Here is a 12518-nt window from a genome sequence, read left to right on the forward strand (position 1 = left end):
TTAGTATCGTGTCAAAATTTATAAATAAATAACATTTAAAAAGCTATAATTATTTTATTAACCAAATATTAAATTTTATTAATCTTGTAGCAAATTACCGGAATGGTAATCAACCGGATAATTTAATTACTGTAATACATAATTATCCAGCACAGAAAAAAATCTATTTGTCCTCTGAAGATATCGAATTAAGGAATAGCGATAAGGAAAGATAGACAAGTACGGATATGACGAAGAAGGAGGAGTTTAAGTACTCGCGCAGACTCTAACATTACTCCGAGGCGGTGAGATAATTTTTCCTCTGATTACCGGCGCGAGCAATATTTCAATTAGTTGTCAATTTAGTTGTCGGCGCCTGACGGACATATACGTATGCGAGGGCACCGCGGTTGAGAATAATTAACAATAAATTATCCGGGGGAGCTATCATTATGCCGACTAATCGCGGCAAATTGACCGTTATATTATTAAGCAGCTTGCGGACGCTAATTGCGTGCCGCGTGCGAATCGTCTTCAGAGACTACGACGCCTGGTAAGAGGGGATCGTCGCGAATAACTTAGGTGAATAATTGAGAGTCGAGTACGATCGCGTTCGAGATCGTAGATCATGTAAATTGATCAAAGTAGTTCATGGAGTTAAATTGTTGAGTAGAGAGGTGCAATGATAAAAGAATCTGAGGAACAAAAAAATTCTAGTATCTGTGGTTGATTATTCGCAGCTATTATTTTTCTCGACATTTTTTATTGTGGATACAAAAGGGTTAATAAGGATAGAAGTAATAAGCTACATGATACCTTGATATGCCGTGTGATTATTTCATGTTATATTGTTATAATTAGAAACTTATGATTATCAAAATAATTGAAAAAACATACGAATAACTTTTAAATCCTTTTTTAATAAATATTTTTGTAGTAAACGTTAACTTAAATAAAGATATTATAAATTATATTAATATTAAACGATAATAGATAAAATTGTAATGATTTATATTTTATCCAAGAATCTATATACAAATTAAAATTAAGCAAGATGCATAAGTTGTTAATTTTAGGATTGGTCAATACTTTTACTGGAAGTAAAACAACAAATGTTTCCACTTGATTTGTACAGAGGACGCCACATCGCGCGAATGTGGTTGTAAACTGGGTGATGCAACACAAGATGGCGTAGTTAGTATCGCGAAGTATACAATAAGCTTTTATTGACCATAAAATTCCACATTGAATACATTGATATGTATTTCAAATTTTTACAAAATATAATTTAAATATATATTGTCTTAAATATAAATCAAAATTAACATAAATTATATAATTAAATATATTTTTACAAAAAGTGTTATTATCTTCTTTAAAATATTAGCAATTAAAAAACTTTAATTGATACGTCGATGTATATCTCAATTCATAAAGTAATAGTAAAGTAATAGATTATAAATATAGTCACACTACATATACAAAATTTTTTTTATATATTGTTTTTTTATTTTTATATATATATAATTAAAATAAAGATTAAGAACTATATACTTTTTATAAATTATAAATGATAAATATATGCTTCACAATATATTAATACAAGTTTTAAATTTACAAAATAAAGCTACGAAATAAAAAAAATAAATATAATTATACTTGTATAATTGAAGATAAAAATTAACACAAATTACATAAGTATATGTAATATGTAATGAAATGTAATATGTAATATGTAATTAATATATAATTAATCCATAATTTGAAAATAAATATTAAGAATTTTTTTGCTAAATACAAGCAGAATAAATATTTCACAAGGAAATCATTTTCCAAAGCAATGAGAGCATTTGCACAAAAAATAATTTTTTTATTGGAAAAGCATAGAATGGCATTGAATAATTAATTACTTATCGTGCAACTCGTTTGCGTAACAAAGTAATGACAAGCTTATCGTTTCCGTTCGCTATCATCACCATTACACCAAAGTAAATGGAGAATTAAGTTGTGCGACTAAGTGTGCAATTTATGGCGATAGGCGCGGGTCGAACGGCTCCCATTACACTGCACCCCGTAAACAGATACCCGCGAAAGATATTCATATTGAACTATAGATATCACGTCGCCGTTAAAAATGAAGCGTAAGAGGAAATTGATGGTCACGTGACGCCAATTGCGTCTCCCGGCGTCATCGCAGCGTAACCACAAGGTAATTTATTGTGTAAGATATGATTTATCTGTTCGGTATAATAATAATTTTATATATTATTTAACATAAAAGCATACTTTCGTCTTAAGTTGCACTGTAATTCGCTTTACATGTTATAATTTTATATGTATTTTTTATTTATACTTAATTGTCTTATTGCAGTAACGTTGTGGTCCATGTGCAACTATGTGACATGAATATTTTTTATTAATAAAAATTCTTACATAAATATTTTTGCTCGCATTTCATAAGATAAATGTAATCTTCATTTTTTTTAAATACATGCAACTATAGAATTTGTTTTGATTTCTTGCTTTTTTAACTTTATTTCGGAGATTCAATATATCAATATTGTATTGTAATATGCATGCATACATATAATAACTAAATAATTGATCGATTAAACAAAGTGACAACTGAAATAATAAAAAATCAAACATGTTACCGCATTTTATAATAAGTTTGTATTAATATAAATTTGTTAAAAGTTGGTTAAGAGATGAAAATATATAGTAGCAGAAAAAAAATAATTCAAAAATTTCTTGATAATTAAAATTATTCATAATATGTTAACATACATATAGAGTGTAAATATCTAAAAGCATCCAAAATTAATAGTATATTACAATTTTATCAGTGGCAATAGGTAAAATAGAAAACGAGACGACTCATGCTGATGTGTCACGTAGTAGCCGTGAAATGAATGATTGCAAACGATGTGCATGATCCTGCGAACAGGACAACAACGACCGTTGTGTTGTACTGAAGTGCCACTTGTACGACATCGACATTTACCGGAGCAAACGATTTTGCGCTCGAAACGTTTTCAATTTCTCCTCGCGCCAGAGCTCACGGGGCCGTCGCGATTCACCGTAATACGGGTCCCCCCGATCAAAGTGTGGAGCCGCGCTCACGATCTCATACAATCGCATATCCGAGCGACTCGAAAGTGCGAAGCGTTTACACCGGTATTTGAACTTCGCTGATGACGGTAATCACGTTCGGCTCGACACTTCAATTGCACGTTTCGTCGGGTTCCTGCGCCTCGGTTATTTTACGATCGGGAGTGAACCCACCGCGGTGGTCAGAATCGCGTCCTTCTTGTCTTCTCCGTCGATTCGAAGCCGCGGATCTCTCCGCGTTCTCCTTTCATTTCCGTTCGACTATCCTTCTTCGACTGGATTAGGAATCCCACGTACACTCACGCGTGTAGCGTTTATTCATTATATTACTATGTATTGAACTAGTTTAATATCGACGTATCAGCTTGACATAACGACAGCGAGGCATCGTACTATAGTAGATGTACTATCATTATGCTGTCTCTCTATGGATACTCGGTAGGTGACAAATGTCGTTGTTCAAGGAAGACTAGGTGATATGTGTATCATTATGACATATATTCTATTGTAATTTGTACTTTATCGCGTTTCTATACCCAAGCGACTTAAAGTGGAGCAAAAGTTTAAGTAAAAATTATAACCATAATATATTCTTATAATTTATGTACTTTAATATATAATATATATACTTTAATATAATTTAAGAATGTAAGTAACTTGATCTCAGAGAATATTTATAAAAAAAAATATTATTATCAGGAGACACGGTAGTGTCTCGAGTGTCAAGTCCACATTTTTTTATTTTTCAAAGAGAAAACCGAGTATAATGATTTTCCATTACAGTAATGCCACAGACTCACTGCGCTTCCTGAAGATCGTGCGATTATATTGACACTATTTGAAATCTTTCTGTATCGCGAATGAGTTATTATATGAATTGCCATTGTTGCGAGGTCCCACCATGGACTACCGTTATCTTTTTGACACATTGCACGTCATGGTACGATTCAATTGAAATGAAATTGGAATTAAGTATGGTCTATGGGTCTATAGGTGTATCCTGTGTGGTCTGTGGTTCCAATAACTGGTGATAACCAGAGAGAATCGCCCGAGTCAAAAATATTAATTCAGAGTGGTCCACTATAGCCATATAGTCATCTATGTTTAGATAATTTTATTTTTTATAGAACTAAAAAAATTCTTGTAAACGATTAAAAATAAATAAATAATAGAATAATAGAATCATGTAAATTACAATTGCTTATATGAAATCTTATTTTGTTTTTCTGTAAACATTAATTTATAATGGTTTTTCTGATTAAATAATCTAAGAAAGGAAAATTTATTGCTATTTATCGCCGTACAACATTATAATAGAGAATTACTTAGTCGTATCTATCATCTTTATCAAGATTATAAATTTATTGCGCATTTAAAAACAGTTAGGAGTGTAAAAACAGTTAGAAGTTAGATCTACGCTATTCGTAACGTCTAAGGTGTAATGAATAATAAAAAAGATCTACTTATTAAGATCTATAATTTACAGTGCTGACTTCATAAATACTCCCATTTTTATCGCCCATTTTAAAAATTCTTGAAAGCATTTACAAGGTCTTTTAGTCGTCAATAATATATTCGATATGCAACGGTTTATGAAAAAGAATTTAAGAATATTTGAAAATAATCATTAAAACATATTTATTTTTAACGCCTAATTGTACTGTATTGTATTTAAAAACACCTATTATAATACTGATATTTTACGATAACGTTATATTTTTTAATTAATTATCAATGCTGTCAATGTGTTTCTTAACTTCTGTGATAAAAATATCACAGAAGAATCCTCTTTTACTTGATGTATTTATATTTTATATACTTTATATGTTTCCACTGTGTCTCTCGTTAATTATACTTCAGTATCCACAAGAAAATCCTTCAATGATCCACCCAGCAATTTACGATCCCATCCGTTTCACCATCAATGTACTCATTCTTCCATTCTAAAACTCATATAGAAGCCTGACGTGTGCATGTCTCTATCTATAATTAATGATACGTTCCAAGGCTTGATAATGGGAAATCTCCGCGTCCTTCCGCCAGCATCGCACTCAAGGATACAAGTGTATATGTGCACGTTGTGTTCCTACTAAAAAGGAACGACACCGGCGGTGCCGAGTGTGGACGCGACGACACCGTCGTTCCACGGTGTATTTCAGGAGGATGCTGCGACATTATCCCTTCCGTGTATACCGCGAGAAACGAGCGTGAGCGTGAGCACGGCCTCGGGAGAGCCGCCGCTACGCACGCACGCACACGCGTGCGTCCACGGCCGGCCGCGCAGCGCGCAACACACCGGTTCAACCGGAATCAAAGCACCATCTCTCGAAGCCGGTGCGGTGCAACGCGGCGCGGAGCCGCTCGCTCGATCCGCGCGGGCTCTCACGGGCACGTACATGCATCCGCGGGAACACGCGCGGAAAGTCCAAGCCGAAGCCCGGGCAGTCGGTAAGCGCTTTGATGTGGCCGCCGGTCTGCTGCCTTCGCCATCCCGAATACCTTTATATACGTCCTGTGCTCCGCTTTTTCTCTCTTCTCTCTCTCTCTCTCTCTCTCTCTCTCTCTCTCTCTCTCTCTCTCTCTCTCTCGCTTTCTGTTTCTTTCTGCGCTAACGTATCGTTCGATCGTCTCTTCCCTTGTGGTCATCCCTCTCCTTCGACGTGCTCTCTTTTTCGTTCTGTATATGTGTACGCAAATACACAGCATGGACTTTACTCCGCGATTTATTTAACTCTTTTCACCAGGGGTGAACTCTCTTCGCGAGGCGACTTATGAGGGTGGCTTGCTGATACTTTATCTCTCCTGCGTGTGACACGAGAGATCTCGTGATTTTAGAAATCTGTTGGGTAGCGAGTCGAGTGTTAAATTCGTAGAGAGAAGGATTAGCTTTATAATTTCTTTATCAATCTGGTGAAAATAGCTTCGTGGCCATGGCTTTGCACTTTGAAAGATATTAGGCTAATGATAATGTAATTCTCAAGTTGCGATTTCAATGTTGGATTGATTTCATTTAAATTTATACTACCTAGTTGGAAGAATTACATATAATGGTTTGTAATGATGATTCCATGCCAGTAAGGAATTTTTCTTTATATCTATATAAAGAAACATTTATTTAATAAAAGAATTTAAAAAACATGAAGATAAAAGATAAGAAATATATATGAAATTTTAGATAGTTTTATATGAAAAAAGCACCTGTCGAGTTCTGCGAACTCGTATTCTTAACTCCGACGCAAGGTGTTTTCTAAGAAAGTCATTAGTCGTCTTAAAAACATTTTTGTCAATTGGGAAAAAATATCAATAATTAATTTCTCCATTTAAAATTCATTCATTTCTCGACCATTTTTTCACACTTTTCAGGATTTTATGTTGGTCCAGTTGAATGACTCAGTCCAGCCCAGATTTGGTGTTAAACCATTCTCGAATGTCACGCATCGCACGGATATACGATAAATCGCCTCCTAACGGGGAAATCCCTCGAAAGGGAGCGGCATGAACCCGGCGGCGGTTGGTGTTGCACGTCGATCAAGGGAGTGACAGAAGGCAAAATCCTACGCGATGAGCGACGTGGCCGGAATGTGGGACGCAGAAAAAGCGGCGTAGTCCCTCGCCCACTGGAGTGTACCTGTCCGTACGGGGATACCGTACGGCTTGCGTTCCTTCCCGCAGGATCAAAGAGAACAGGAGACTTCTCTCCTCTCTATGCGGCACCTGTAACGCATAGCCGTGCGTCCATCTGTCCGTTCCGTGGCATCGGTGGGAAGACAAAGTCTGACCAGCTTCTTGCGGTGTAATCAATCGAGCCGCCACAGTTGCCAGCTTTCATTCTTTCTTTCGACCTCCGCTTTACCCAGTCTCTGTGTTGCTTCCCTACCAATGACACGAATTGTACTCGTGCACTCGTAGATCACTCGCATTTGTTCCTTTTGTCACCTTAGTGTTTAAGTTACTTGTACATGTATCGACATCTGTCGAGTAAAAGGCGTGGGAATGTCTATTCCATGTTTCATCTTAAGAAAATAATTGTTTTGATGATTATTATAAACTGTATATAAGCGAATGTCTGCTTGATAAGTTTTTAAAACATATATATGTTTCTAATGGAAGTTGTAAAATATTGTGACTTACTATGTTGATAAAAATATATCATGAATGTAAATCATTAATCTTAAATCTCGCCCTCTCGTTTTAGTGAAAATTCGAGCTGGTATTTTCTGCCATAAGCGTAAAAGATACTCATTATATATAAAGACTGTGATAAAGATCCTCCCTTTTTGCGTTTAACGCTCACAAGAGTGATGGACTTGAGACGCTCACAAGAGTGATCCTCACAGTGATATATAATTTCATAGTTCTTCTTTTGGTTTTAAATGTAAATGCCGTACTTATAAGTTAACATACATCTAATAACATATTTAAGAATGAAATAAAAACGCGGATAAATAACTCGGCAGAGATTTTTAATATTTTTAAAAGATTCATAACAATAGCAGGTAGAAATCTACATAATGGTCAATCTTTTCTAATCTTCCGTGTCAGTTTACGGTGAAATGATAGGTCAAAGAATGGAGACAAAATGTAATCGAGAGATTCACGCTTTTCTCAATTCGAGAATAAGATTTAGAAGATTAAGATATTTCTATATTTCTTCTTTGAAATCCAATAATAGCACTTCCAAGTCATGAAAACTTTCATATCTATTTTGTATACTAAAATTAATTTTTGAAAGATCTCGATAAATTTATAAAAATCTTATTAAAATGGAAAAGATTATTTTGAAGAATGGGGATATATAACATATATATATATATATATATATTTCAATATGTTCTTATTATTGACTAATTATATGTTATGTAATGCACAGAGTTTGCACAAGAAAATTTGTGAAAACTGCAATTAGTTTTATCTCATTGCAAACACGTTCTTTTTTTCGTTTATATCTGTCGCATTCTTGAAGAATTCTCTTTTTTTTCGTGTAATTATTAAACTGAACATCTGAATCGACGCAACGAATGATGTCCGTCGTCTTCCACGTCAGATTACACACAACGGCGGCACGCCATAATTAACAGTAGCTACGTTACACGATGAAGTACAATGGCGGCATTACTTTGAGAAAGAGACCCCCATGGGGGTGTGTTAATTTATTATTTTTTTAATATGCTATTCATCTCGATGCTATTCCCCTCTCTTCCTTCGATTTGTAGTCGGCCTCGTTTGTCTCGGAGACCAAAAGGAAAAGATGGGCGTTCGTCGCTGTAGGAAATTTCACTATTCTCTTTTTTCCGTATAAAGAAAAGGAAAAAAATACTACACTGTTCGCTTGTATCGAGAAATATTGTACGGCGATATTTGGACATAAATTAATAACACTAATAAGAATTCGCCAATATATAGTGATTGAGGTTTTCGCATATTTATATAAAAATTGTAAAATGTATATGTTTGATATATCATTAATTATTTAGAAATCTTAAAATATATTTTACATAAAATATTTTTAAATGTAATTTAATAAATTCTTTTAAAATATTTACAAATTTACAAATTTTTATTTGTTATCCAGACAAAAGGCAGTCACGACATAGATTGAGAAATTCCTATTCGGAGAAACGAGTCGCGCTCGAAGAGCCACGTCCGACTTTCTGTTGCAGACTTTCCGACGCCGCGTGATGATCAGCCTGACCACTTTGCTTTATTTGCATTTAAACGGCTCGCCGCGGTTGACAAATGAGTCCGATATTATCGAACAATCGATTGCCGTTCGCGAGGAATCGCTTTGTAAGGACCGACGAAACTGGCTGACGAATCTTTTAACTCCACACGCCTTGTTTTAGAAAAGGGGAGAGAAACGGGAGAGAACAATTGGTCCCCGTGACGTGCTTGTACAAACGAAGCACCGTGTTCCTCACGTTTCTCAACCTTTCGTTCCTCTTCCTTCTTTTGTCATCGTGTGATTTGTTTCTCTGGCCCGAATCTATGGGAACGAACGAAAAGGGCGCATCTGTGGAATTCGGAAGTCGCTGCTTAAAAATGCAGCCGCAATCTTGCCACTATAAACGGAACGCGATTAATCTTAACAATTTGAAGAATTGTTCATATTCCAGAATTCATATTTTTTAATTAATGATAATAAATTATATTGTGTGTTATAACAAAATAATGTTGAATTACACAAAATTTTTCTTAGAAACTTGTAAAGAATATTATTTAAATATTTTGGAAGACATTTTTGACCTTATTTGCAGCTTTAGTACCCAATGAAAAAAAGTGTAAAGTATGACAATATGTTTATTGAACTTCCATTTTCATTTATCAATCATTTATCAAAGGTTTTAAGCATGTTTGCTCGTGGTACCATATATTGGTTTCAAGGGCACGAGGTTTATGAACCTTTTGGGAATCGAATCGGGTAATGTCCGGGTGGTGTATGTCACGGAGGAAACTCCGCGCGGGGCAATTACAATATTTCCTACGTTGCGAAAGAGGATGGGCTTGGCTGACACTCTGACAGCCCGTAGTCAAATGTTCCACGCTTCCCTGCGTCCGCGTCTCGAGCACGGGACGTGAGGATCTCTATATGCACACGCTCGCTTCCTTAACGGCGCGACTCCGCACGAGCACGAGGGGCTGACGAGGGGGCTTGCAACGCGGCCGCGCAATTAGAGGGCACCTTCGCTCCTTTCACGTGCCTCCCGATAAACTTTAGAGAAAAATGCTTTCGCTCGAGAGCGAGATAAGTCACGCGTTATAGTAATCGCGTAATTACACCGATGAGAGAGGCACCTGAACATTTCCTTGCGTTCACCGTATCCAATTGCTGATCCTTTTTTTTCGCGCTGCGTATGTACGGTGGATTGACTGTGGGGTAAAAACTATTGCCGAGCACGATACGTATTTCAACGTAATAAATGAGAAGTGCGGTTACCGCGTGTGAACAGCTTTTCCCAATCCGACAATTTAACCGCGCGATCATATGGGCTTCTGTACAGGCAGGATCGGATTTCCTAATGACATTTTCGCGTAGCGTCTCGTAATTTCAACGAGTCTTCTGGTTGACTACACCTTCTTTCCTTCTCAAGTTCTTTGATATATTTCTAATAGCGAATAGATCTCCGTGGTGGCAAACCACATCGGTTTATTACCAGAGCGGGAGGGGAATGTCGAACGATCCGAAATAAAGGAAAGAGAGAGTAGCTCCCGCAGGTGGACGCGTTGCGCAAACCGAAATCTCATTATCGCGAGACAAAGGTGCGACGATTAATCATCATCATCGCCGTGGCGGGCCCGTGTAGCTCGCGGCGGAAGCGCGAGATGGAAGGCGCGGTGCAGAGAGAGATCGTGTGTAGCGACGGCCGAGAGGGAGGACGAACGGGAGGATGTGAAGAAGATGAGGGAGACGAGCGTCAACGCACGGTGGTCAAAGGTCCAAGCGGAACTAAGTCGCGCGCCCTTTGTACTTGCCATCCCCGTTCTCATCTTACCATTTTTTTTCGAATGACGGGACTCGATTCTTCCGCGATTCGACGCGGTTCATCTGCGTATGCGTCCAAGGACTTGCGCGTATATTTACGACTCGGAACACGTCGAACGCGTTAAATTTGTAATTACGTTTATTACTCGGGAATCATGTATCTTTCGGCCGTCGTGGCTACGCCGGAATTAATCGATAGGTCAAATTGTCGCGCCTTGGTGAGCCTTCTTTGGCGCGGTGTAATTTCGAGACAGGATATGTTGCTATTCGTTAAGCTTGGCAGCATTGTGATAAAGAGAAAAATGTGCATGTTCGTGTATGTTCGTGCATAATCATTTATAAGCTTCATAAGACATTACACGCGATTTGCAGAGTAATACACAGTAATTAATTATAAATCTATAGAAAATAAAAATTAACTTTTAAGCATTGTAAATATATATGTGATTTGATTGATTTGATAAAACTCTTAAATTGGGATATGCGAATCGCGCATGCAAGATCAAGAACAAACCAATTGTGAATCAAGGTGGTAAAAGTAGTCGAGATCAATCGATTGAACAAATTGATTCAAAAACTCAAATGCTAGCTCTTGTAAATCAGGTACTTGATATGATGTCTAAGAAACATAGACGGATCGAGGAAAAATCAAATTTGCTATGGCGTTATTACTGGATGAATTTCAATTGATTTTACAAAATGTTGATACTTGTTCTGAAAAGCAATAATGAAAAGCGTACAAATTAAAAGTGAGACTAAATTAAATACGAAAAGATAGTGGATATCCAAAATAACGAGAGAAAAGTCCGAAGAACTTATAAATTACAACTTATCTAACTCAAGAAAGTTCAATGAACGTGGAACAATATGTACACAACACGTACCATTCAGAAGAATCAAACAATATCGATTTTGGATGGACGTATTGTACCTACTGTTTCACGTTCGTCGAAACGTACTTTGAATTACACATTTTCGAAGAAAGTTTGGATTATTTTGACAAAAAAGTGGAGAAACATACGTTAAAGCAACCGAAGAAGATTATGAGATTCATTTCATGAGTTGGCATTCCTTATTAATATTGTTGAATTTCATTACTTCGGTCTAACGTAACGAAGGAGTCTTCTTTTCATAGAAAAGTTAAAAGTTATGCAAACTATGAAGAATCGTAAGAATGTTGTGAAAATTGAATAAGAAATCAAATGAAGCCGACTAGAATTTGGACACAGAATCCTTTACGAATCGTGACATTTGACATCGTGACAATCTCCGAATTCTACCAATTACTTAGCCTTACAATTTTTTATATTCAATATCAAGCTTTATTGTTTAATACTAAATTCCATTACCACAAATTATGCTAACAATAAGTATTATTAAATGTAATGTAATTAAACTATTTTGTTTAGTAGATGTAGATGTAAACCCAACATCTTTGAAAATACGAGAATTTATTAATAAATATAAAAATGGAACTTAACTTATTAAATTTTCTTTTGTAAACATGTCATGTATTCTTAAAAAAATATATATATGTATATAATGTATAAAATATATATATACATATATTTTTTATATTAATATATATATATATATATATATTTCGTAAGAATATTATATTTTGTATAATATTATTATATATTATATTATATTAACATTTTATATATATATATATATATATATATATATGTGTGTGTGTGTATATATTATATAACATTAGGTTATATACATTTCTTCTAGCGTCTTAATCATTTGCATTATCGTGTGCTATCAACTCTCTCATTATGCAAAACATTCCTCCGCGGCATAGAAAAGCAACATAGCAAAAGACATAACGTCTATCTTTTCGCCACCGAGGTCGAGTCGATCGAGCGCTGCGTAATTATTGGGAATGAGCCGATCAGTGTCGACAATGAAAAATCCTGGAAGAAGGATTAATTCCCGCCTG

The sequence above is a fragment of the Pogonomyrmex barbatus genome, unplaced genomic scaffold (genome assembly GCF_055798465.1).
Source record: "Pogonomyrmex barbatus isolate J1 unplaced genomic scaffold, ASM5579846v1 scaffold6, whole genome shotgun sequence".
Classification (NCBI taxonomy): domain Eukaryota; kingdom Metazoa; phylum Arthropoda; class Insecta; order Hymenoptera; family Formicidae; genus Pogonomyrmex; species Pogonomyrmex barbatus.